Source organism: Bos mutus, unplaced genomic scaffold, assembly GCF_027580195.1.
Source record: "Bos mutus isolate GX-2022 unplaced genomic scaffold, NWIPB_WYAK_1.1 CTG260, whole genome shotgun sequence".
NCBI lineage: Eukaryota > Metazoa > Chordata > Mammalia > Artiodactyla > Bovidae > Bos > Bos mutus.
In genome coordinates, this window is record NW_027219762.1 from 105912 (window position 1) to 132153 (window position 26242).

The window sequence follows — 26242 nt, forward strand, 5'->3', positions numbered from 1 at the left end:
ACAAAGAACCACCTGCCAGTACGCTTATGAGTATGAGCTGTCGGAAGTGACCTAACCAGGTAATGGGAGTTGAATAGCAAAGCATGAACGTCATAGGGAAAGACTCCACCTAGACTCCAGCCAGCAAAAGCACTGAAGTCAGGGTACCAATCTCTGTTATCCCACCGAGCAAGCAAGTTCTAAGTGGAGTCAGAATGGTGCACCAAGGATGCCTGGCAGAAAGGAGAGGCAGGAGGAAAGTGCCTGTGGGCGACCAGTGAGAGTTCAAAGATTCCAAGACACAGAACAATCAGCAACCTCAGACAAAGAAGCCAAAGTGGGTGACCACACAACCCCTTGACCACCCGGCTACAAGGGCCGTTCTGTCCTTCTGAAGTGCCAGGCATACTTTCCCTGACCTTGCCATGAGCATGAGTAAGGTTTGCCTTTTTTGTGTGCTTTCAGTGATGGACCAGAAGTGCAGCATAAGGACCTGCTACCTGCAGAGTCTTCCAGTTTGAAACATCACTAATTGAACTCTTTGCAGAACACATATATTGGTATCAGGACTACAGGATGGATGGCTTAGCTTGATCCTCTTACTGCTCCTGGCCCCACAGGCTTGGGCAACTAGGCAGGCTTGGGTGTGTTCTCACATGGAGAACAGAACCACATTTGCTGTGAACCACCTCAGGAGATCCCATGCATGCAAAGGTCATGCAGAGAAGACCTGACAGGCAAAGGTGGATCAGGACTCGAGGGATTACCTGGACCTGCTCAAGCATCTGCCCGAAACCAAAATCTGTCTCTACTGTTTACTATATTATGCCTTTCACCAATTATTTTGACATTAACAGGGGGCTCTCCCCGACCACCTTTCTCTGAAGAAAATCAACGTAAGGCTCTAGTTAATAAGTCTCCTGGGCTTGAAAGGAACATTTTAATTCTAACCCCTCTGTTACTATTTTAGCTTCCTTGGCAGGTTTATCTACACTCTTGTAACTAATGCACATGATTGTTCACAACACCCCAAGCATAATCTTTGAGTAAAAAAAAAAAAAAAAAAAAAAAAAAAAAAACTTTATTAGAATAATACTGCATTGTTGAGCCAATGTTTCCTGAATTTTTTCCTTACCCAATTTTTACCCAATTAAAGGCACCTGGGAGGATATTAGCTAATATAGTTGGTATGCAAGAAAAACAAGCAGTAGCCTTGGTATTAGCAACATAAGACCCTTGAGTTAATAAGTACTTTCTTTGTTGTAACCCACTGCACCTTTGCTCCATAAGAATGTAACTCTGTTTCCTGAGGGGGACTACAGACTGGAAAGATAAAGGGAAAGTAGGTTTTCAGGTTGACCAACATTTATCAAGAAAGAGTCACAAAATGTTAACAGGCCATGGGGCCAGAAGATAATGTACATAACATAAGACCCTTGTTTGTGAAAGCTTTGCAAAAAATGTCCTGGTTTCGATAAAGGTAAAACTGATGGAATGTTGAGCTGATTCTGCATGACTTTGTATCTTTCACTTCTGGAAATGTGTAACTCAGAGTATAAAAGCCCCTTTTGAAAATAAAGCTGCAAGACCCGTTTCACCTAAGCTGGGTCTCCCCTGTGTCATTCTCTCTCTCTCTCTCTCTCTCTTTCTCTCTCTCTCTTTTTCTCAGCCAGATTCCCTAGAGCACAGAGGCTCTCTGAGTTCACTTTTTTGCCCAGGCTTCTAACACCCAATCGAGAAGGTGCTCTGCAACTTCGCTCCATCGAGAGGGTGCCTGTGACCTCCATGAACACAGCAAGTGCTGTGTCAAGGGCTTTATTGCCTTTCTGTGTAAACCAAGGAATATCAGCCTCTTTTTCTCTCCTTTACGTTCTCTCTTTTTGCCCGGGCTTCTAACACCCAATCGAGAAGGTGCTCTGCAACTTTGCTCCATCGAGAGGGTGCCTGTGACCTCCATGAACACAGCAAGTGCTGTGTCAGGGGCTTTATTGCCTTTCTGTGTAAACCAAGGAGTATCAGCCTCTTTTTCTCTCCTTTACTTTCTCTCTTGCTGAGGGTATCCCTGAATCCTGCTGGGGCTGGACCCCAGCAAGTGGCGCCCAGAACAGGAACCTGAAGTTAAGTCTCCCCATTGTCCAGTTTTTGGGACGGCTAGGACTCCACTTAGGGTGCTGCAAACCACTTTGCATAAGATAGGTAGGGTGAGGAAGAGTGGGTAGTGTTGAATCTTTCCTTGAAGACAGAAATCACTGACACGGGTAACAACAAATCAAAAGAACAACAACTCTTTATAGGAGTAATCTTGCAATTGTTAAATAAAAGAGGAATTAAAGTTAAGAAGGCTAGTATTCAATCCTTTTTTACATTTGTACAAGAGCAATGTCTTTGATTTCCAGAAGAGGGCACTGATAACCTAGATACCTGGGAAAATGTAGGGAAACAGGTAAAAATTTATTACACTTTGCATTGCCCAGAAAAAGTAACCACTGACACCCTTTCTCTTTTTAATATGATTAAGGATGCTTTAGATCCTGCTCATAAATCTGAAGAGTAAATAATTTGAGACCATAATGTGGGGCGGTTAGGATTGTACCTGCCTAACTGCCAGCAGGGTGAAGAGGGTACAGAATGAATAAGAATATTATCTAGAAAAATAGGTTTCTCTGCATCTAAGAATAGACAAATGTTTATTGAAGTATTACTTCACATGTTGGTCAATAGAGGCATTAAAAAAACCACAGGAAGACTGTCTAAATTTCTATGTTTGTTTTATACTTTGCATAGGCCAGAAAATATTCCTTTAGATGCGTTTGCTCTGTGAAACATGATTAGAAATGTCCTGGACCCTTGTCATGAGGCTGTTAGACAGCCTATGTGGGAGGCTATAGCGGTCGGTGGTGGGTCTCCACTTTTGTGCAGATCATATTTTCTGCCATTGATGAACAGGAGGGGGCTTACAGGACCCTACGGTCAGGCGCCCTGGTGAGCCCCCTCCCCCTCTGCACAAACCTTTAAAGACTTATCTACCACTTTCTGATTTAAGGTGATCGCCGCCACCTCCGTTTGCGCCTCCCAAAGCCTCCAAAGGTCTTGCCTAAAGCTGAAGAAGATAAAAAGTGTTTTGCACAACAGAACTATTAAAGCATACGCATACACAATATGCAGAGCATACTCCTTGGAGAAAACCCCTCAGGGGGGCCTCACCCAGGCTAGGAGAGAAGCGGAATGGTAAGGGGTTTTAACAACAATATTAACCCCGGACATGCTGGTTACTCCAATTGCAACGGGAGTGGCTGGCCCCCTACCTGAGGGTATTGTACGATTTGTGCTTGGGCGTAGCTCGCTTTCTTTTCAAGGAATTTCACTGGTGCCTGTTGTAGTAGGTTCTGATTATATTGGGGAAATTAAAGTTTTGATCTTGCCACTTACCAAAACTGTGCAAATTAATAAAGGTCAAAGAATAACACAGCTTTTGCTTTTAAGTTATTATCAGAAAGGTAAAAAACTTGACTTCTCAAGCTAGAGGCCACAGAGTATTTGGATCTAGTGATCTAGCTTTTTGGGTTCAGGAAATTACAGCTTCTAGGCCTTCAAAAGATCTTTTAATTCAAGGAAATGAAATAGGGCTGTTAGATACTGGAGCAGACGTCTCTACCATTGCTGGACTTTAACCTTTAGAAGGGACAATTTTAGTTTTCACAGATGATTCCTCTAACGTTAAAGCAGACACAATTATTGATAAAATATCCCATGTTCAGGTAACTGAAGAGACATCTGTCCAGAGAGCTGAGTTATGAACAGTTATTTGGGCTCTTCAACATTTAAGAGACCACACCTTCAATTTTTTGACTGACTCCCAATATATTGTAGGGTTGTTTCCTCATATAGGGACTGTTAATATTCAAAAAAAAAAAAAAAAAAAAAAAAAACTACTATATTCTCCTTGTTATCTGATTTACAGAAAAAGATTAAACACAGAGATAACAAATATTTTGTGGGACATATTAGAGCCCATTCTGGCTTGTCTGGCCCTTTACATGAAGGAAATGCTTTGGCAGATGCATTGACTAAATTAATTGCTTTAAACTTACAGAAAAAGATGGACAAAGCCAAAAATTCTCACAAAATTCACCATCAAAATGCAGCTGGTTTAAGGTATGAATTTCATATCCCTAAAAGAAACAGCTAGACAAAGAGTTAAGTTATGTTCAAATTGCCCACTATTTAATCCATATCCACCGTTAGGAGTAAATCTCCGAGGCCTTAAGCCTAATGCTCTCTGGCAAATTGATGTAACCCTATCCCGACCAAAAAATGAGTCTACTTATTTTATTTTAGCTTGCCTACCCTCTCCCTATGTTTTTCTGTTCACTAATGACTCCAAAGGACTTAATATACAAATAAATTATTCAGGTGGACCTAACATAGTATCTTGTGAACAATGTATGCTCTCATCTTGTTTGAACCCTCAATATAATGTTTGCTCCTTTGCAGTGTTGCAAAGTCCACCCTATCTTATAGTGCCGGTGACTGTAATCACTTATTGGTATGATAACTGCAGTCTTGCTGTGTTGCAACGATTACAAGATTTGATGTGATCGTGAAGGTTTGTGAGCTTGCTTTTCTTGAGAATATCAGCTTTAATAACTGCAATTACCTCTGTCACTGTGGCGTCAATATCATTGACTCAAAAAGTGCATACTGCTCAATATGTTAATATTATGTCTAAAATTGCCTGGAAAAATCCCATGGACAGAGGAGCCTGGTAGGCTACAGTCCATGGCATCACAAAGAGTCGGACACGACTGAGCGACTTCACGTTCACATTCACATTCATGTCTAAAAATGGCTCTTTAGCTTTGTCAGGAAGTTATAGATAGGAAACTAGAAATGGAGGTAGATGCCCTGGAGGAAGTTGTAATGCATATTGGGACTGAATTACAGGCATTAAAGAAAAATTGTCATTGTCCTATCATGCCAACTACCTGTGGATTTTTGTAACACCCCTGAAAGTAAACGAGACAGATTATAACTGGGAGAAAATTAGAAATCATATTTCGGGGGTATGGAATAGCTCCAGCATTAGTGTAGATTTAGGAAAACTTCACACTAAGATAAAGACCATGGAACATTCCCGATTGGATTTTACTGCCACAGGAGCAGCAAATGACCATTTTTCATACATTTTCAAACCTTATTTCAGGAAAACAACATTCTGTCTACTATTTTTAGCTACGCCGCTGTGGCCACTCTAATTCTGCTTCTCATAATTATTCTTCCTTGTATTGTCAGAACTCTTTGACAGAGTACTCAGAAGCTCGCGACTGAGTTACATCTGGCTGTTTTAAAAAATACAAAAAGGAGAGATGTCAGGAGCCACAACGGGAGATCCCACCCATGACAAAGGTCATGCGGAGAAGATCTGACAGGCAAAGGCAGATCAGGACTCGAGGGATTCCCTGGACCTGCTAAACCATCTGTCCCGAAACCAAAATCTGTCTGTCTACTGTTTATTATATCATGCCTTTCACCAATTCTTTTGACATTAACAGGGGGCTCTCCCCGACCACCTTTCTCTGAAGAAAATCAATTTAAGGCTCTAGTTAATAGTTCTCCTGGGCTTGAAAGGAAAATTTTAATTCTAACTCCTCTGTTACTATTTAAGCTTGCTTGGCAGTTTTATCCACACTCTTGTAACTAACGTACATGATTGTTCACAACACCCCAAGCCTAACCTTCGAGTTATAAAAAAAGAAAAAGCTTTATTAGAATAATACTGCATTGTTGAGCCAATGTTTGTTGCCAAGTTTCCTTGTCCTTTACCCAGTGTGCAGCCGGAAGTGCATTAGCTAGTATAGTTGGTATGCAAGAAAAACAAGCAGTAGCCTTGGTATTAGCAACAAAAAACCCTTGAGTTAATAAGTACTTTCTTTGTTGTAACCCACTGCACCTTTGCTTCATGAGAATGTAACTCTGTTTCCTGAGGGGGACTGCAAACTGGAAAGATAAAGGGAAATCAGGTTTTCTGGTTGACCAAACTTTATCAAGAAAGAGTCACAAAATGTTAACAGGCCACAGGGCCAGAAGATAATGTACATAACATAAGACCCTTTTTTGGGGAAAGTTATGCAGAAAATGTCCTGGTTTCGTTAAAGGTAAAACTGATGGAATGTTGAGCTGATTCTGCATGACTTTGTATCTTTCACTCCTGGAAATGTGTAACTCGGGGTATAAAAGCCCCTTTTGAAAATAAAGCTGCAGACCCGTTTCACCTAAGCTGGGTCTCCCCGAGACATTCTTTCTTTCTCTTTCTCTCTTTTTCTCAGGCAGATTCCCATGAGCACAGAGGCTCTCTGAGTTCACTTTTTTGCCTGGGCATCTAAAACCCAATAGAGAAGGCGCTCTGCATCTTCGCTCCATTTAGAGGGCGCCTGTGGCCTCTGTGAACACAGCAAGTCCTGTGTCAGGGGCTTTATTGGCTTTCTGTGTAAACCAGGGAATATCAGCCTCTTTTTCTCTCCTTTACTTTTCTCTCTTGCTGACACCATTTTTCCTGAGGGTATCCCTGAATGGTGCTGGGGCTGGACACCGGCACATGTTGAAAGGGCCTTGATAGGGTAAATGGGTAGCCATGCATATCTCTGGCACCGGTGGGTCGTGGAACTCAAAGGGGAGCTGTCCTTACCGTCTGCCTGGCAGGTTTTCAAGTGATGTTCATGGAGTTCCCTTATGCCAGGAGAGCATGCCCCATTTCTCAATCTGTGCCAAGTGTGGCCAAGCCACCTCAGGCCTGTGCAGTATTCACATCTGTCCAGCAAAGGAAGGAAGGTCGAAGCCCCTTCTGCAGTTCAGCATTGACCACCGACTGTTGGCTTTCAAGTTTGAGAAAGAACTATCTGAACGCGTGGACTAAAAAAATTGGATCTCCCATTGGTGCAACTCACTAAGAAGGAGAAGAGCTTGCCTTCACGCCATGGATTAGCTTCTCATATGAGCGCTGGTGTCCAGAGAGTGCCAGACAGCAACAGCACAACATGGAGAGACGGAGACACACAGACACCAGCCCTTGGTACACACATAGAAAGATTGCCCAAAACAGTGCTGTACCAGAAGCAGAGATAAAGAGACACAGATTGAGCTCTGTACCCTAAGGCTCTGGTGTCCCTGAACAGTGAAAATCAACTGTAGCAAACAGTGGGGGTTTTCCCTACTTCCCTAGCATCCGGACAGCAACAGGTTCTCTATCCCATGGAGAAAAGTATCCAGCCACGTGGCGCCCCTGCTTAACCTTTGGATACTCAGGGAGAGTTCCCAGTTATTAACGGGCCCGAGGGACACGGGAGTGTGTTGTTTGGACTGTGGAGCAGGAACCTGTGGTTGGAATTTCCAGAGCCTGATCAATGACTGCGCCTGGGCTAGTGGCAGATGCAAAACCCACTACCCCCCTGGAGCAGAATATTTCACATCGGTGGGCTGGAGCCCAGGGACCGTCGAAGATGCCGTCTGGTCTAGGAACATGTCCATAAGGGTGCCGCCCACCACACTCTCAGCCTTTGCACTAATTTGGGCCAGCAGCCAGAGAATGGCTCATAGCCTTGGGCCCCGCCTATTTGGCTGATCTCCCCAGGGCCCTTTCACTATGTCCTGTGCTGTCTGCCAACCCATTCTTCAGCCTCAGTCCACCCTACACACACCAGCCCCACCTCCCTACCATCCCCCTCACTCCATGCCCCCAAAGAGCTAGTGGGTCCCACAGGATTACTGCAGCCTGATCCGCATTTGTGCACCACTTGTTGTGCTATTATGACCCATCCCTTTGTATCTGCCCCAGCCTGGGTTCGCGACCAGGGCCAAGAGGAGCGTCAGAGGCGTTCAGAGGAATGCAGGAGTGTCCTGGGGCCCCAGACCATCTTAGTTGTAAGCCCTGGTGTTCAGGGTGCTGGGGCCCATGGCCTGCCTTCCTGATGCTTTTCGTGGCTGGGACCTTGGAGCCACCAGTTGTAATGCCAGGCAAAGAGGCCACCCTCTTCAGGTTGGAGGCGGTGGACGACACTGAGCCCCTGGTGGATGGAGATGCAGCGGGTATTGGGTGGGGGGTCCAGCTGCCTGCAGAATACATCATGGAGGAGGTGGAGGTTGTGGCAGATGAAGAGCAGCAATAGGGGTCCTCCCAGGAGCTGAAGAGAAGATGGTGGAGGAACAGGGCCAGGAAAGGCCTGGGAGATCGACTGAGCTTCCGGGGCAAGATGCATTGCAGGCACTGGCCACCCTGAAGGTGGAACTGAGGTCTGAGCATGAGAAAAACTGTGGGGCCTACTTTCGGTGCATGAGCAAGAACCATCAGAGGAGGAAGCCTGACTTGGCTCAGAGGAGCGCCATTTTGCAGGGCATCCCTTGCTTCTGGGCCATAGCTATATACTTTCTGCTGCTTCTTGCAGTCCACTGCTCAGGAGGAGGAGGAGGAGGAGCAGGAATCTTTTCCCTCCTCCCTACCCTGGCAGGTGCAGTTGCAGAGCCATCCATGGTCCCACTGCAAGGTGATCTTCTCCTTTCAGGACCACCCCTACTTCTTGAGCACGGTGATCACTAAGTATGGTTACCTTGACATTGTTTGTAAAACATGGCTCCCGGGGTGAAGAGTGTGGGTGTGCAAGGGTGTGGATGATCCACCTGTGGGATCCGCACCCATCTCCCCTGTCTTCTGCAGGGTATAGGGCAGGTCATTCAACTCCTGTCGACTGATTCTGGGGCTTCAAACGGGGAGCACCCAGCCACAGGCTGGACACTAGGAGCCTTAACTTTCTCAGCTGATTGTCAGGCCAAAACTGCCCAGAATCGAACAGGATTGTTGAGGAGTGGTGGTTTGAGACCTGCACAGTTAATGATTGATTATGGAATTCTTGGTTGCTGGTTCACCTTACTCTTTGTGCCAGCAGATCATCAGCAAAGATGTGTGGGATGATCCCCTGAAGTAGTACCCTGGGGAGGAAGGTTCTTCCATGAGCGTAACTGACAGAAACATATGTGGAGAGGAGGTGTGGAGGTGGGCCCTGAAGGGAGAGTCGTGTAGTATCTAGGACACTGTCCTTTCCCAAGGGGATGCTCAGACTCATGCAAGCTGGCTGTGGAGCCTGAATTTGGGTCGGACATGTGCAGGTGACCTCCTGAGACTGTGGATTTGGGGGTTCGGTGTGTCCATGAGTGAAGCAAGTGTACCTCAAATTAGCTGTGGTTGCAGTGCCAAAGTCCAGGTGATACAATTAGAGGGAGGGTGAATTAAGTATCTTTTTTCAGAATCATTGTTCCATGGGTCCTGCCATCCCCTGGCTCCTGTTACTCACTGAGTTTGAGATTGCTTGGGCACTTCACTCCTTCCCCTTACCCTGGGAAGGCATATCATTGAAAGGGTGTCCACTCCAGGGTCCCAGTGCACCTGTGTGCTGACTTTGGGATCTTCTGTGAATTTCCACATTCACCACTCGGCATCTCACCACCACCATACACGCTGCACTGGAAGCAGCTTCAAGCTGCCTTGGGAAAATATGGAAGAGTTCGTATAGCCAGATTAGAATGGCTTTGTTATGGTATGGTCCCTTGTGCTGCTGAACTCTCTGAAGTGCCTCTGTTTTGCTGATCTAGGGCCCTGGCTCCAAAAGCCTGGTGTGGAGAAGTTGATGGAGAAGCTATGATGTGAGTTTGGACCAGACATGGGATTTAGTCAATGCAGAGCTGTGGCTCCTTGTCCCTTTGGAGGAAGAGGTATGCATTCACTCCAGGCATGGAGCCAAGGCAGAAGGAACACTGTCTCAGAGTGTCTTTACCTAGCCCAGGGACATCTCAAGGAAGCCAACCATTTAAAATGCCTGTGTTTGGTGAGAGGCCCCTGCAAGCATCAAGCAGGCCCTGTGTTATCATTGACTGCAGTTGGAGAAGCAGAGATAGTTAAGAGAATGGGACCTGGTGCCTGTGGACCTCCTGTTGAGTGATCAAAAGGGGAATTTGATTCATTCCATCCCCTTTCCCATTTGGCTAGCCTTTAGCCACAGTGAAGTAGCCATATCTGTCTCAGTCACAGTAATAAAGCCAGTTAAGATTCCCAAGTAAAAAAGCCTTGACATCCAGTTTGATTTGCACTGGACCCATAGTTTTAACTGAAAAGGATCAAACACAGGGAATCTGTTCAGTTTATGAATTGGGCTAAATTTAGTTCTCTTATCCTTAGGCTACAATGGAGTTGTCTGAGAATAGTAAATGTAGTGGATACAAAGGGTCCAGGGTGATTAAACCCTCTATAGAACTTTTCCTTACCTTTTCCAGTTACATGTATCTTACCCTAGTTGAACATGTGAAGATTTCAGTTTTGTATCTTATCTTGCCTTGAACACGAATGTATTGCAGTTAACAGTTAATTCTTTGTGTGTGTAATTTACCATTTTATCAAACTAATACTGATTTTCAGTCTTACTTGACACAGTCTGATGTGCAGGAATTGTCTCATTTATTTCAGTAATTATCAGGTCATAGAGTTATTATCCTTCCTCTACTCTATCCAACTATCTAGTCTGTGATTATACTTGTGGAAACCTTTTTTCTTGGGGTCTCCAAGAGCTCTTTCACAGACCTGTGGTGTACCCTCTAAGTATTGGTTCCTGAACATCAGCACACTTGTCTTCCTCTGTGGGTTCCTGGAGTTGAGTCTCCTCCTCGAGTTGAATGCCATACCTTCTCCACTTTTGGCACAGGTACCTAGCAATCTCTGTGCACCATTCAAGGAACCTGGGATCCTGGCTGTATATCTATGCCAGGAGAAATCTCTCCATTTCCTCTTCCTTTCTCCTCCTCTTTGTCTCTCCCCACTCTTTTGTTTTCCCCCTCCACAATTTATTTAAATGCTCTAAGCTTTCACAAAATGCTGGAAAGTGGTAATCACCAAGGTGTTAGCATCCGTCTCAGAAATGAAGTGGATGGACTACAGATGACTAAGCTGTAGTAAGTCTATTGTCTCCATTTTAGGTAATTTCCTGAGTGTAAATTCAAATACAAGTAGATTGTATTTATTTATTCAATGCTTCATTGATTGATTTGCACTTTGAATATATTACTAAGCCTTTCCAGTTAATTTGCTTGGGCCCACGCACTTTGCTAAATGTCAGCTTAAACCACTTTTTTAGGTGTTGTGTGTGTGTGTGTGTGTGTGTGTGTGTGTGTGTGTGTGTGTGTGTTGTGTCCTGGTCTCAGGTGAAAACTCTATGTATAAATAAATGTACAGACCATTGCATTCTTATCTCCTTTATTCTATTTCTATAGTAAAAATATGAAATGTTTTCTTTATATGTTTTTATTGTTGCTTAGTATTTTGAACACAGTTACTGTTGTTTGCTCTGAAGTATGCTCCTAAGGAGTACAAGTTGTATTTATTGCCAAATAAAAAGGTCCCAGTGATATGGTCCCTGACTACTTCCTCTCTTCCATTCTCTGTCGTTCTACTCTACTATTTTCCCCACTGGTGCCCTGTTTTTGACAACACTGGCCTTGCTTTTCCTTAAGCAAATACATTTCTTCCCAATCCAAAAACTTTGCAACTGCTGTTCTTCTGGAAATGCTCTTCCCCTAGGCCTGCATGGCTTGCTACCTCCCTTGTTTGAGCTTCACCAGTGCTGTTCAAATCACACAATGAAATCCTCAACCCCCTCCATTTCCTCCTCCTCCTTAAAGGCACTTTAAGTCTCTACCCTCTTCTTACCTCTCCAGCCTAAATTTCCTACTTTACACACACACACACACACACACACACACACACACACACACACACACACACACAAACTGAGAAGAGATAATAACATCAGGGCTTTGCTTCTTAGAATTAACTTGAGTCAGTTTCTGTGCCTGCAAATAAAATATGGTTAATAGCGAGTTGAGTTCTTTCAGGAGCTTCCTCTGTTTTTCTGTTGATATCTCTGTATTTTTTTCAGGCAATGACACTTTGTTTTGTTTACAAATGTTTGAATATCTGTCAAGATCACTATTTTGTAATTGCTTTTGGGAATTTCCTTGTCTACTTTGCTTGTTCTTTCAGGTAAAATTTATTGTTTTATTAATGTTGCCAAAACATTCTAAGTAAAATTACTATTTATAGAAATAAAATGTTTTTTTAAAAAAATATTTCTGCTGTCCATATTTTTTTACAAATAACATGGCATATTTCTATTTCTATTTTTTTTTAATAATCATATTGTGTTTGCCAGAAATTCTAAACAGTGATGTGTAAATGGGTTTTCTTGTTCTTAGTACCATCAAGTGCAATGAGGCTATGGCTTAATGAATTTCTATTTCTGTTTTTAGATTTTAAAGAGAATTGTTTTATTGGAGAGTTTACAACATCTGTTGAGACATTTCCTTTTCTTTACTTTCCCTTCCTTTCCTTTTTTTCCCCTGACTCTCTTCCTCTTTCTTTCTTTCCCTTTCTTTCCCCAGGTTTTTGCTTGACTGGATCTTTCCTGAAACAAAAGTAATTCCACTCAGACTTGAACATTATCCTTTGAACATTATCCTTTCAGAACCACATTCCGTTTCTCATTTCTAGTATTGGAATTAACCTCCTCTTCCCCTTATTAGATTGCCACAGTTGTGTCAGTGTTTCTGATTTTGTTTTTCCAAGAAGCAGCTCTTGTTTTATTATCCCAACAAGATTTATTTTTGTTGTTTTCTATTTTTGTTTCAATTCATATATACCTTCTACTTTCTTTAGATTTTTTCCTTATAACCTTGTATTTTAAAAGCTTTCTTTACAAATTTTCATGGAAATATATTTGATTTACAATGTTGTGTTTCAGATGTATATCACAGTGATTTAATTATACAGATACATATCTATTCTTTTTTAGGTTCTTTTCCAATGTAGGTTATTACATGATGCAGAGTCTTTTCTTTCTTTTTTTTTTTTAAATAGATGGTTTAGGGCTTGACCTAACTTTATTTAAATAGCAAATTTTATCTAAATCCCAAATATTTTTTTATGTATATTTTTTTTAACTAATATTTCATTCTCTACGATTTTTGGCAAGTTAATTAATTCCAAAGATTTCTCTCTTTGCAGGCTGAATGTTTTAATTTATAGTTTACTGAGAATTAAGTTTTCCTTGGAGCTCTGAGGGTATATGTGTATATACACTGACATGTCTATATACACATCCTTTTCAGATTACTAAATTTTTTTTTTTAGGATATATAAATGTATTTTAAAAGCTATTTTCTGTTTGTATGGTAAAAACATGAAATGCTTTAATTCTAAAAATTTGTTTCCCAAATGAATATAGTATAAAAAGTAAAGGTATAAAAGTATTCCTTTGAGAATAATCCGTACTAACAGAACTTGGAAATGTTAAAAAATTATTCATAACACTTACTAAAAGTGGTAAGAAAAACTTTATTCAAAGTAAGAGTACTACAGCTGGGTCTTATAATACGGGAGAGACATTGAGCTTAAGTCTGACTCCAGTAGGGACACAACTAGGATTTATAGCTACGGAACAGGGTGGGTCCATGGGATTGCAAACAGAGACTGGGAGACTGCAATGAACAACAACAACAGAGTGGGTGTCAGTGAATGGAAACTTATTAAGAGGGCCATAAGGGTGAGGGTGGATTCTGGCTCAACTGAGAAGATCATTGCTGAGGCTAGGCAAGGCTGATAAGATATTGAGGTGAGTGATAAGGAATTTGATCTGATACTGAGGGTGGTCAGATCAAGGGTGAGGTATGTTTTCTAAACTGAACTAGCAGATTCTGACTTAGATTGGACTAAATGGGCAGGCACCCCGGGATAAATACATGGCCCAAGGTTGGCAGTGCATTAATGAACTACTGCTACATAACAAATTACCCCAAACTAACAGCTTAAAACAATATTATCTCATACTGCTGCTGAAAGGAATCCAGGAGTAATTCAGTTGAGTGTTCTGGCTCAGGGTTTCATGAGATTGTCATTATCTGAAGCCTTGACATGGGCTGGTGGATTTCCTTCCAAGATGGCTTCCTCACATAGCTGTTGAAACCAGTTTCCATGCTGGCTATTGGGAGAAAGCCTCAGTTCTTTCACATGGGCCTCTCTACTGGGTTACATGAGTGTTGTCAAGATACTACTAAACTGGCTTCTAGAGTGATCCAAGAGGATGAGCAAGGAGGCTGCAGTGTCTTTTATGACCTAGTCTCAGACACTTCATTTTCATTTCTACAATATTCTAACATTAGAAGTGAGCCACTAAGTCCAGCCCACATGTGAAGGGGAGTATAAAGATCCACCCTTGAAAGAAAGGACTTGTGGACATCCTTTAAAACCACGTGGTACACACATGGCCACAAAATTGTTTACATACTTGTATGTCCAAAATGCTTTTTCCTGCCAATGCTTTCAAATAATTTATGCATTATAACATTAACTTGTAGTTCAGGACCTTGTCATCTAAGTCAGTTTCAGATATGGATCAGGGTCTACTTGTGCAATATCTCAAGTGTTCAGTCGCTCAGTTGTGTTCTACTCTTTGTGACCCGATAGACTGCAGCACGCTAGGCTTCTTTGTCCACCATCAACTCCAGGAGCTTGCTCAAACTCAAGTCCATTGAGTAGGTGATGCCATCCAACCATTTCATCCTCTGCTGTCCCCTTCTCCTGCCTTCAATATTTCCCCCATTAGGCTCTTTTCCAATGGGTCAGTTCTTCGCATCAGGTAGCCGAAGTATTGTAACTGTAGCTTCAGCGTCAGTCCTTCCAATGAATATGCAGGACTTATTTACTTTAGGATTGCCTGGTTTGATCTCCTTGTAGTACACTAGACTCTCAAGTCTTCTCAAACACATCAGATCAAATTATACAAGTGTAATTCCTCTAGATCTGATGATCTGTGAACAAAAGAGATGAGTTAATCTGCTCACTTTCACAACCAACATACAGTGCTGGGTCAGGCATAGATAACCTTTATAGACACTCCAGTTCCAGAAAGGGCAGGGGAGTGGGAGTCAATAGTAGCAGTTCTGAAATCCCACGGGTTCTTATTGGCAGTCCTTTGATTAGGATTTAAGGCCTGGAAACATCCTAGGCTTCAGTCTCTGAATTTTTAATTCTGCCCTCTGACATGATTCCATTGCATGAAAGGTGGCTAGTATATGGTTACAGTGAAACAGTCTCCCTAGCCTGCTTCCTGCTTGTCAAAGGTAGAAGTCCAGAGCTCTCTTATTTTGTACTATTTCTAGTCCTTTCAGTCCAAGCTGAACATATATATATGTTATCTTAAAATCTTGGTGTGCCTCCTGATAATCTTACTGGTGTTCATGGCAAAGCACCCACTCTAAAGCCACAATCACACGTTTTCATAAAAAGTCCTCCTCTGTCTTGGTTTTCTGCTGAGATAGCTGAGGGATAACACCCTGAAACTTGGTAGAAGTCTTATTGTGTGACTGAAATGATCTCTGAGTGACACCCCTAAACTCTTTGGAGGGCATTGGCCTGCCTAAATAATGTCATGAAGCATCCCCTTCCAGCTTTCTGAGGCTTAACAAAGAATTTTACAGTCACACTCATCTTTAGACAACCTTTATTAAAAAAAAAAATAATAAGAATGACCTATAGGTGATGTAAAATGTTATATTTAGACCATCTTATCTCAGTGCCCTGGAAATGACCTTGCTTGAGAGCCATTGATTTTAGCATCTTCTGTCATCTTAAAAGACTGGAAAATTTCCAAATCAGCAAGTTCTGTCTTATTTTTTTAAATCCTTCTCTTATTTATTTATTTTTTTAATTTCCCTTCATATTTTACTATAGGCAGCAAGAAGAAACCAGGAAGCACTTTTGGCTGTTTGGGCTGAATTCTCCTTGGCTAGATATCTCAATAAATAAGATACAGTTTCTCCTTCCAGGTCATTAGGTACATTTTCTACTTTTCATAAACTGCAGGTGTAGTGGCCTTTCCTCGGCCCACTCTCTAGGCTCTTTCCCCCTGCCTCTCCTTTCTGCCAGGCATCCAGGGTGCACCACTGTGATTCCATTTAGAGTGTGTTTGCTCAGTGAGATAATGGGAATCGATTCCCTGGCTTCAGTCCTTCTGCTGGCCAGAGTCTATGTACCTTTCCCTAAGACCTTCATGTTTTCATTATCCAACTTCCATCACCTGGCTATGTCATTTCTGACAGCTCATACTCACAAGCGTACTGGCAGGGACTTCTATGTGCACACATGCGTGTGTACACAGTAACATCCCTGAGAGGAAACTTGCACATATGCAGAAATACAAGCTTTCTTCTCCAGGAACATGAATTTTGGTAAGCACCCAACTTTCTTTGTCCTGGTTGTTTTCTTTCCTTGCTCATTAATCATGTCACGTTGCACTTCCAACTCTGTGCTGCTACTGCTGCTAAGTCACTTCAGTCATGTCCAACTCTGTGTGACCCCATAGATGGCAGCCCACCAGGCTCCTCAGTTCCTGGAATTCTCCAGGCAAGAACACTGGAGTGGGTTGCCATTTCCTTCTCCAATGCATGTCTTATGTTGCTAATACCAAGGCTACTGCTTGTTTTTCTTACATACCAACTATATAAGCTAATGCACTCCCAGGTGCAAATTGGGTAATGGACAAGGAAACTCGGGAGGAAACATTGGCTCAACAATGCAGTATTATTCTAATAACACTGTTTTATCACTCGAAGGTTATGCTTGGGGTGTTGTGAACAATCATGTGCATTAGATAAAAGAGTGTGGATAAAACTGCCAAGAAAGCTAAAACAGGAACAGAGGGGTTAGAATTAAAATGCTCCTTTCAAGCCCAGGAGACTTATTAACTAGAGCTTTAAGTTGATTTTCTTCAGAGAATGATGGTCTGGGAGAGCACCCTGTTAATGTCAGAAGAACTGATGAAAGGCATAATATAGTAAACAGCAGACAGACAGATTTTGGTTTCGGGCGGATGCTTGAGCAGGTCCAGGGAATCCCTCGAGTCCTGATCCGCCTTTGCCTGTCAGGTATTCTTTGCATGACCTTTGTCATGCATGGGGTCTCCCGTATTGGCTCCTGGCAAATGTGATTCTGTTCTCCATGTGCGAACACACCAAAGCCTGCCTTGTCGCCCAAGCCTGTGGGGCCGGAAGCAGTAAGAGGATCAAGCTAAGCCAACCATCCTATAATCCTGATACCAATATATGTGTTCTGCAAAGAGTACAATTAGTAATGTTTCAAACTGGAAGACTCTGCAGGTAGCAGGTCCTTATGCTGCACTTCTGGTCCATCACTGAAAGCACAGGAAAAAGGAAAGCCTAGTATGCCTGGCACTTCAGAAGGACAGAAAGGCCCTTGTAGCCGGGTGGTCAAGGGGTTGTGTGGTCACCCACTTTGGCTTCTTTGTCTGAGGTTGCTGTCTGTTCTGTGTCTTGGAATCTTTGAACTCTCACTGGTCGCCCACAGGCACTTTCCTCCTGCCTCTCCTTTCTGCCAGGCATCCTTGGTGCACCATTCTGACTCCACTTAGAACTTGCTTGCTCGGTGAGATAACAGAGATTGGTACCCTGACTTCAGTGCTTCTGCTGGCTGGAGTCTAGGTGGAGTCTTTCCCTATGACGTTCATGCTTTGCTATTCAACTCCCATTACCTGGTTAGGTCACTTCCGACAGCTCATACTCATAAGCGTACTGGCAGGTGGTTCTTTGTGTGCATATGCATGTACACAGTAACATCCCTGAGAGGAAACTTGCACATATGCAGAAGTACACGCTCTCTTCTCCAGGAACATGAACTTTGGTAAGCACCCAACTTTCTTTGTCCTGGTTATTTTCTTTCACTTGCTCATCTCAGGTTGCACTTCTGACTCTGTACCTTAGCGCCAAGAGTGTTTGAACCACCCAGACTTCACTGATTGACTAAATGCCAAGACTCCCTTTCAGTTGCTCTCATTAGGCCCAGGTAGGTCTTCATACAATCAGGTATACCTGCTTGCCTACACAGCCGAAGTGCCAATGAAGCCTGTCCCTGGTTGGGCCCAAAGACATCCAAGACAGTCACCTGGAAGGCAGGATCCCTCTGAGTGTCACCTGGTGCAAATCCCCTATGACAAAATCAGAGAATCTGCTCCAGGGAGAGAGCCAGAATCCTCCCTCAGATGCAGACGCACACCTTTGCCCCTCTAAACCCCACAGTCAGGGGCATGACCCCAGAGGAAAGAAGGAATTCACGTCAGGACTTTCAGCACACACCAAGGGGTATCTTTGGCAGGACCGCTATTGCCTAGACCCTGGACCCTGAAAACCAGCAGGCTTCAAATTGCCCCCAGGGTTTCCCCGTCTCCCACTCCCCCGAGTTCCCTTGGGACATGCAATAAGCCCACCACCCTTGCTTCCTCCCTGTTCCCTCCCTCACAGGCACATCCCGGCAGAGGGCCACACACGTACACTCACCCCTGCACTTTCTTTGCCTACCTGCACTGCCAGGGAGGCTGGAAGTGTCTGGAGGCATGCCACACTCACACCCTGTCTCTCCTAGGATGCCTGTCGTTTTGCACGGATAGCCTAGCTTAGCGTATCTTGCGTTTTGTGTCACATCGTGTCAGTGTGTGCCACCCTCATGGAGACAGCGTGCTGGCTTTTGGGCTGATCCTGGGCAGCACAGGCCCAGGACATTTTCGGTTCTCCTTACGTGTGTGGAACAAGTCTCCAGTGCAGCAGACAATCTGTGGCTCTTTCTCCTTCAGGTCTCTGCCCTTTTCTGCAGGACCTTAGCCTCCTCACCATCCCAGTCCTGCCGTAGCCACATCCACCATTTCCAAAGGCCTGCCCATGTGACCGCGGACTGAGGGCTCTATAGCCAGTGGTTTCAAAGCCCTACCCCACCTGATTTGTCCTGGGTGAATCCTCAGACCATGCACCCCCTCTTCCCGGTCCAAACACACACAGCAACATGGTAGAAATGATGAGCTTGTTTTTGTGTTTGGTTTAATTGCAGATTTCTGGAGCCATGGTCTGGCGTTATCACTGGCCATCCTTTCCTCGTTCCCATCCTGTACAGGGTACTGCAGAGATACGGCGACCAACCACCCTTAGACTGGGGACGCCTCGTGCCTCCTCTTATGGTTGCTCAGCACCTCCTCTCCTGTCGCCTTCATCTCTGTGTCTGCCCTGGGCCAGACAGACAGACACACACACACACACACACACACACACACACACACACACACACACACACACACACACACACACACACACACACACACACATATACACACAAATGCTCGGCACAGGAACACAAATGCAATCAGGAAACACAGTGTTTCAGAAGCCCGTGTTCCTGATTGTGTTTGTGTCTCCATGTGTGTATACACGCATGTGCTTATGTCGGCTGTGTTTGTGAGTGTGTGTATGTGTTTGTGTGTGTGGCCCAGGGAAGACACACAGATAAAGGTGACAGGAGAGGAGGTGCCGAGTTACCATACGTGGAGGAATGAGGCGTCCCCAGTCTAAGGGGGGGTGGTCTCTGCAATGTCAGAGATGTAGTCGGTAGGCACCATGCCCTGCTCTTGTGGTTCCCTGTTCACCTCCTCCACGAGCTCTTTCATATTTTCCCAAGGTAGCTTGAAGCCTCTTCCAGCACAGCATGTGTGGTGCTTGTGAGCCACCAAGTGGTGCATATGGAAATTCACAGATCCCAAAGCCAGCACGCAGGTGCACTGGGATCCCAGAGAGAATACCCTTTCAATGATAGATCTTCCCAGGTTAAGGGGCGGGAATGAAGGGCCCAGGCAATGTCAAACTCAGTGAGCAACAGGAGGCCAGGTGATGGCAGGACCCACAGCAGGATGATTCTGAAAAAGATACTTACTTCACCCTGCCTCTAGTAGTATCACCTAGGAGTCTCATGCTGCAACCACAGCTGATTTGAGGGAGACTTGTTTCACTCACGGACACACTGAATGCCCAGGCCCCAGTCTCAGCAGGCCACCTCCTACATGCATGGCCCAAATCCATGCTCCTCAGTCAGCTTGCATGAGCCTGAGCATCCACATTTGGGAAAGGACAGTGTCACGGCTCCAACATGGCTGTCCCTTCACGGCCCACCTCCAGACCCTTTACCACATGTGTCTCTGTCAGTTACCACTCATGGAACAATCTTCCCTGCTGGGGTAGTACTTCAGGGGATCGTCCCACTCGTCTTAGCTGATGATCTGGTGGCAACACGAGGAATGTCACCTCTGGGCTGACCAGGACCCGAACCTTCCCATGAGCAGCCAAGAACTCCAACATCAATCATCAACTGTATGCAGGACCAAAACTAGTCCACCTCAACAATCCTGTTTGATTCTGGGCAGTTGTGGCCTGACAACCAGTTGAGAAAATTAAGGCTCCTGGTGACCAGCCTGTGGCTGAGTCCTCCCTGTTCAAAGTCCCAGAACCAATGGACTGGTGTGGAATGATGTGCCCTTTACCCTGAAGAAAGACAGGGGAGACGGGTGTGGTGGACCCCCACAGGTGAATCATGCACACCCTTGCACACCCACACTCATCACCCCAGGAGCCACGTTTTACCAGTGATGTCAAGGTAATACTTCTTAATGATCACTGTGTTCAAGAAGTAGGGTTGGTACTGAAAGGAAAAGATCAGCTTGCTGTGGGACCGGGGATGGCTCGCACCTGTACCTGCTAGGATAGGGAGAAGAGAAAGGTGCAAGCTTCTAGGGACCTCAGCTTGCCTCCCATTAACAGCTTCCACGAAGCCTCTGCAAACACTCACATTGTAGGAACATGGATAACATGATCCTCTCACTCCACACCAAGTCCCATACCCACCCATCTTCAGTCTCCCTCACTGAACTTCAAGTCGATCATGTAGCTGAGAAAGTCTTTATCTTGGTCGCTGATCATGACAGAAACTTAAGGGTGGTTCATAATCTGCTTTAGGTCAAGGAGCCATATCGGCCACATGCTAAGCCAAGGAGAGCCAGGAACATCAGCCCTAGTCTGGGGTGGAAGGACACTGGAACAGGCATCATCAAGGATTCTGGGCACTTCTGCTTGCCCAGCCACCACTGATGTCCTCAGGCCCTGCCATACCATCAGGCACGCTCATGGCTCTGGGTTCCTTGTGGTGTTCTGTATCTGAGGTGGTCTGCATTCCCCAAGAAGGGGCTGTTTCTGATCCCTACTCTTCTCCAGACCTGTGTATGCTGAGTAGTGGCATGTCATTGCTTACATTGTCAGACTTGCAGTCATTGAAACAAATCGTGTCCAAAAGCAAAGGAGTTAGTGTGTGTTTGTGTATGTGTATGTGTGTCTGTGTGTACGTGTGTGTGACTCCCAAGTCTCAGTTATTTTCGGGATCATCCACATTTACAATAACTGTCTGCCAAGGCTGCTCTGGTGTACTGTCTCTGGTCATTCCTGACTTAGAGGCCTTGGAGCTGCTCCTCCTCAGATGCAGGCCTGAAGTAGACACACAAATTCATGGCAGCGACACTCAGGGGTGTGGCCCTGCCTGGACTCTACTCAGCTGTGCCTTTGGAGCCTGCCAATTGCCCAGTACCACACTTCCTACAGGGTCCATCAGCACCCATCCTGCGCCCTCGTCCCCACCCATCCTCCTGCTCCTGCTTCTGCACCTCCTCCTCCTCCTGAGCAGCAGACCCCAAGAAGCAGCAGAAAGGATACCACTTTGGCCCAGAAACCAGAGATGCCCTGGATAATGGCACTCCTCTGAGCCAAGTCATGCTTCCTCCTCTGATGGCTCTTGCACATGAACGAAACATAGCCCCTGCAGTTTTTCTCATGGTCAGAGCTCAGTTCCACTTGCAGGGTGGCCAGCGCCTGCAGCGCATCTAGTGCCAGAAGTTCATTTGGGTCTCCCGGCAATTCCTTGCCCTGATCCTCTAACACCTTCTCCTTCAGGTCTTGCGAGGACCCCCGTTGCTGCTCCTCATCAGCCAAAACCTCCACCTCCTCCATGATGTCTTCCACAAGCAGCTGGAACACCCGCCTGATCCCCGCCACGTCTCTGTCCACCAGGGCCCCGCCATCCCCTGCCACCTCCACGCTGACGTGGGTCGCATTGTCGCCTGCTGTTGCAACTGGTGGCTGCAGGGTCGCAGCCGTGCACAGCATCACAAGGGCAGGCTGCAGGGCCCCATCTCCCTGAGCATCTGGGCTCACAACTAAGTAGGTCCGGGGTCCCAAGACGCTCCCGCATTCCTCTGACCACCTCTCGTGCTCTTCTTGGCCCTGGCCATGACCCCAGACTGGGTCAGATGTGAAAGGATGGGACATAAGAGCACCAAAGCAAGTTGTGTGCAATGGCGGCCCAGGCTGCAATAAACCTGTGGGACCCACTTGTTTTTTCGGGGTGGGGAGTGAGAGTCATGATCGGGAGGCAGTGGCTGGTGTGTCTGGGGCGGCCTGAGGCTGAAGAAAGGGGTGGTGGTCAGCCCAGGACCGGGTGAACAGGCTCTGGTACATCAGCCAAACAGGCACGGCCCTAGGCTGTGAGCCGCGCACATGCTGCTGGCCCAAATCTAGACCAATGGCTGAGAGGGTACTGGACGGCACCCTTATGGGCACACCCCTAGACTGGAGGACATCTTCCGCGGTTCCTGGGCTCCAGCTGCACCATATGGCCAGATTCTGCTCTAGGGAGCTAGCAGGTTTTGCATCTGCCACTACCCCAGGCGCTGTCATTGACCTGGATCTGGAAATTCCAACCACGGGTTCCTGCTCCGCAATCTGAACAACACACTCCTGTGTCCCACAGGACCTTCAATAACTGGGAGCTCTCCATGAGTATCCAAATGATACACAGGGGCTCCAAGTGGCTGGATACTTTTCTCCATGGGATAGAGTACCTGATGCTGTCCAGATGCTAGGGGAGAAGGGAAAAACCCCACCGTTTGCAGCAGTTGATCTATATTGTTCAGGGACACCAGAGCCTTAGGGTACAGAGCTCACTTTGTGTCTCTTTATCTCTGCTTCTGGCACAGCACTGTTTGGGGCAATCCTTTTGTGTATGTACCAGGGCTGGTGTCTATGTGTCTCATGGCAATGTCAGGGAAAGAAATCCCAGAGTTTGATAAGGATAGAAAGGCCCTTGTTGCTGCATGTCCAAGGGGCTGTGGGATCACCCACCATGGCTTCTGTGTCTTGGGAGTGCAGCCTGTTCTGTGTCTCAGATCCTCGGCACTCTCACTGGTCACCCCCAGGCACTTTCTTTCTGCCTCTCCTTTCTGCCAGGCATCCTGGGTGCACCACTGTAATTCCACTTAGAAATTGCTCACTCAGTGAGATAACAGGGATTGGTACACTGGCTCCAGTGTTTCTGATGGCCAGAGTATGTACTTTCCCTATGACCTTCACGGTTTCGCTATCCAACTTCCATCACCTGGTTAGGTCAGTTTCTACACCTCATACTCACAAACATACCGTCAGGTGCTTTTCATGAACATATGCACACACATGCTTGTGTACACACCAACATCCCTGAGAGGAATTGCACATATGTAGAAGTACAAACTTTCTTGTCCAGGAGCATCAATTTTGGTAAGCACCCTTTTTTTTTTGTCCTGGTTATTTTCTTTCACTTTCTCATTGAACATGTGAGGTTGCACTTCCAGCTCTGTGACTTAGCCTCAAAGGTTACAAAATTTTGGCATTTGCTCCTGACAGGGACCGATCTGCAAAGCATCAGGCAGGGTTGGAAATGCTCGCCCTGGAGAGCTGAATGAGCTGTGCCTGCGTTCTGCATTCTCCCATCACCTTGGACAGCTTCACAGTACCAGTCACGCTGGCCTGATCCATTGCCTGTGCATTCTTTCAGGAGACCAGAAAACAAGGACGTCTGGGCTCAGCTGACTTGGAGAACTGCTTTCTCAGTGTGTTCCTATCTAGGTCATTCCTGGTCAATGTTGTGTTCCTATTGCTAGCCTACTACCCCCAACAGTCTGAGTGAGGCCCACTGTTCTTTCTACCTGTGTAGCTTTCTGTGTTCACCTGTCTAACTGTGCCTCCAAGAGCTACCTCCCTTTAGCAGGAAAAGGCCAAAGAGATGCCCGAGCCTCCAAGGGCCCCTAGAGTCTTTGACAGGCCTGGGTTTGATCCAATGTTGTGAAGAAGGTGCACATAGATAGATGGTCTCTTCTGATACAAGGCATGAAACCCGAGCCATAATGGTAAGGTGGCATTCCTACAGGTGGTCCCTTCTGTTTATTCCTACCCAGACCCATGGAGTCCCCAAACAGATGATGATCTGGGAATCCTGCCCTTTCTGGGCCCACAGCTCATCCCTCCCTTGGGCAGAAAGCAGCTTTTCTATCTCAAAAACACCAAGAGGGCTTGATTCCACCCAGGCCTCATTGATTTGCTAAATGCAAATACTCTCTTTCATTGGGTTCATTAAGCCCAGGTAGGACTCCCTACAGCCAGGCATCCCTGCTTACCTATACAGCCCACGTGCCAAGGAAGCCAGTCCTTGGTTGGGCACACGGACATCCAAGACGGTCACCTGGAATGCAGCTTCCCTCTGAGTGTCACCTGGTGCAGATTGCCTACAACAAAATCAGAGATTGTGATCCAGAGAGACTGCCAAAATCGTCCCCCAGGTGCAGACACTCACCTTTGCCCCTTAGGCGCCCAAAGCCAAGGGAAAGACCCAGAAGAAAGAGGGAATTTATATCAGGGCTTTCTGCACGAGCCATGGGGTATCTTTGGCAGGACTGCTATTGCCTTTCCCCTGGACCCTGAAAACCAGCAGGCCCCGAACTGCCCCAGGGGCTTCCCTGTATCCCACTCTCTCGAGTTCCTATGAGACATGCAATAAGCCCACCATCCTTGCTTCCTCCCTTTTCCCTCCCTCATTGGCATACCCCGGCAGAGGAGCACACACGTACATCAACACCTGCACTTTCTTCGCCGTTCTGCACAGCCAGGGAGGCTAGAAGTGACTGAAGGCATGCCACGCTCTCGCCTTGTCTCTCCTAGGATGCCTGTGGTTTTGCACGGACAGCCTACCTTAGCATGTCTCGCATTTTGTGTTACATTGTGCCAGTGTGTGCCACCCTCATGGAGAGAGGGTGCTGGCTGATGGGCTGATCCTGGCAAGCACTCGCCCAGGACCTTCCTGGGTCTCCTTCTCACATGTGCGGAACAAGTCTCCAGTACATCAATCTGTGCCTCTTTCTCCTTCGAGTCTCTGTCCTTCTCAGCAAGACCTTAGCCTCCTCAACATCCCAGGTCCTCTGTATCCACATCCACCATTTCCACAGGACGGCCTATGTCCCCACAAACTGTGGGCTCCACAGGCGGTGGTTTTAAAGGCCCACCCCACCTGATATGCCCTGGGTGAATCCACAGACCATGCACCCGCTCTTCCTGGTCCAAACACATACAAGAACACGGAGAAATAGTGAGCGTGTTTTTGCATTTTGTCTCATTGCAGACTTCTGGAGCCAAGGTCCTGAGTTATCTCTGACCATCCTTTCCTCATTCCCATCCTGGACAGGGTCCTGCGGAGATAGGGCGATCAATCACCCTCAGACTGGGGACGCCTTGTGCCTCCTCTTCTTATTGCTTGGCATTTCCTCTCCTGTCGCGTTTATCTCTGTTTTTTCCCTGGGCTGACACACACACACACACACACACACACACACACACACACACAGGCGACACAAGCACACATGTGTATACACACACAGGCTCGATATGGGGACACAAACACAAACAGGGAACATAGGTGTTTCAGGAGCTGAAGATGCCCATGTCCAGCAATGTCTGAGATGGCATCAGTAGGCACCACGTCCTGCACTTGGAGCTCTCTGTCCACCTCCTCCCCGAACACTTCCCTATTTTCTGAAGGCAGCCTGAAGCCTCTTCCAGTGCAGCAAGTGTGGTCATGGTGAGACACTGATTGGTGGATGTGCAAAATCACAGAAGATCCCAAAGTCAGCACAGAGGTGCACTGGGACCCTGGAGAGGATGCCCTTGCAATGACAGGCCTTCCCAGGGTAAGGTGCAGGAGTGTAGGCCCAGGCAATCTTAAACTCGGTGAGCAACAGGAGGCTGGGGGATGGCAGCACCCACGGAAGGATGATTCTGACAAATATACTTAATTCACCCTGCCTCTAGTAGTATCACCTAGGCCTCTTGCACTGCAACCACAGTTAAATTGAAGGAGACTTGATTCACTCACGGACACACCGAGTCCCCAAGCCCCCCCAGTCTCAGCAGGTCATCTGCCACATGCATGACCCAGAAT

The 26242-nt window shown here is 46.0% G+C and overlaps 1 pseudogene; it reads left to right on the forward strand.

The window, feature by feature from the left end:
- The first annotated feature begins 7782 nt into the window (after positions 1-7782).
- Positions 7783-18527, forward strand: LOC138986924 (testis-specific Y-encoded protein 1-like; annotated as a pseudogene).
- Positions 18528-26242: the final 7715 nt, after the last annotated feature.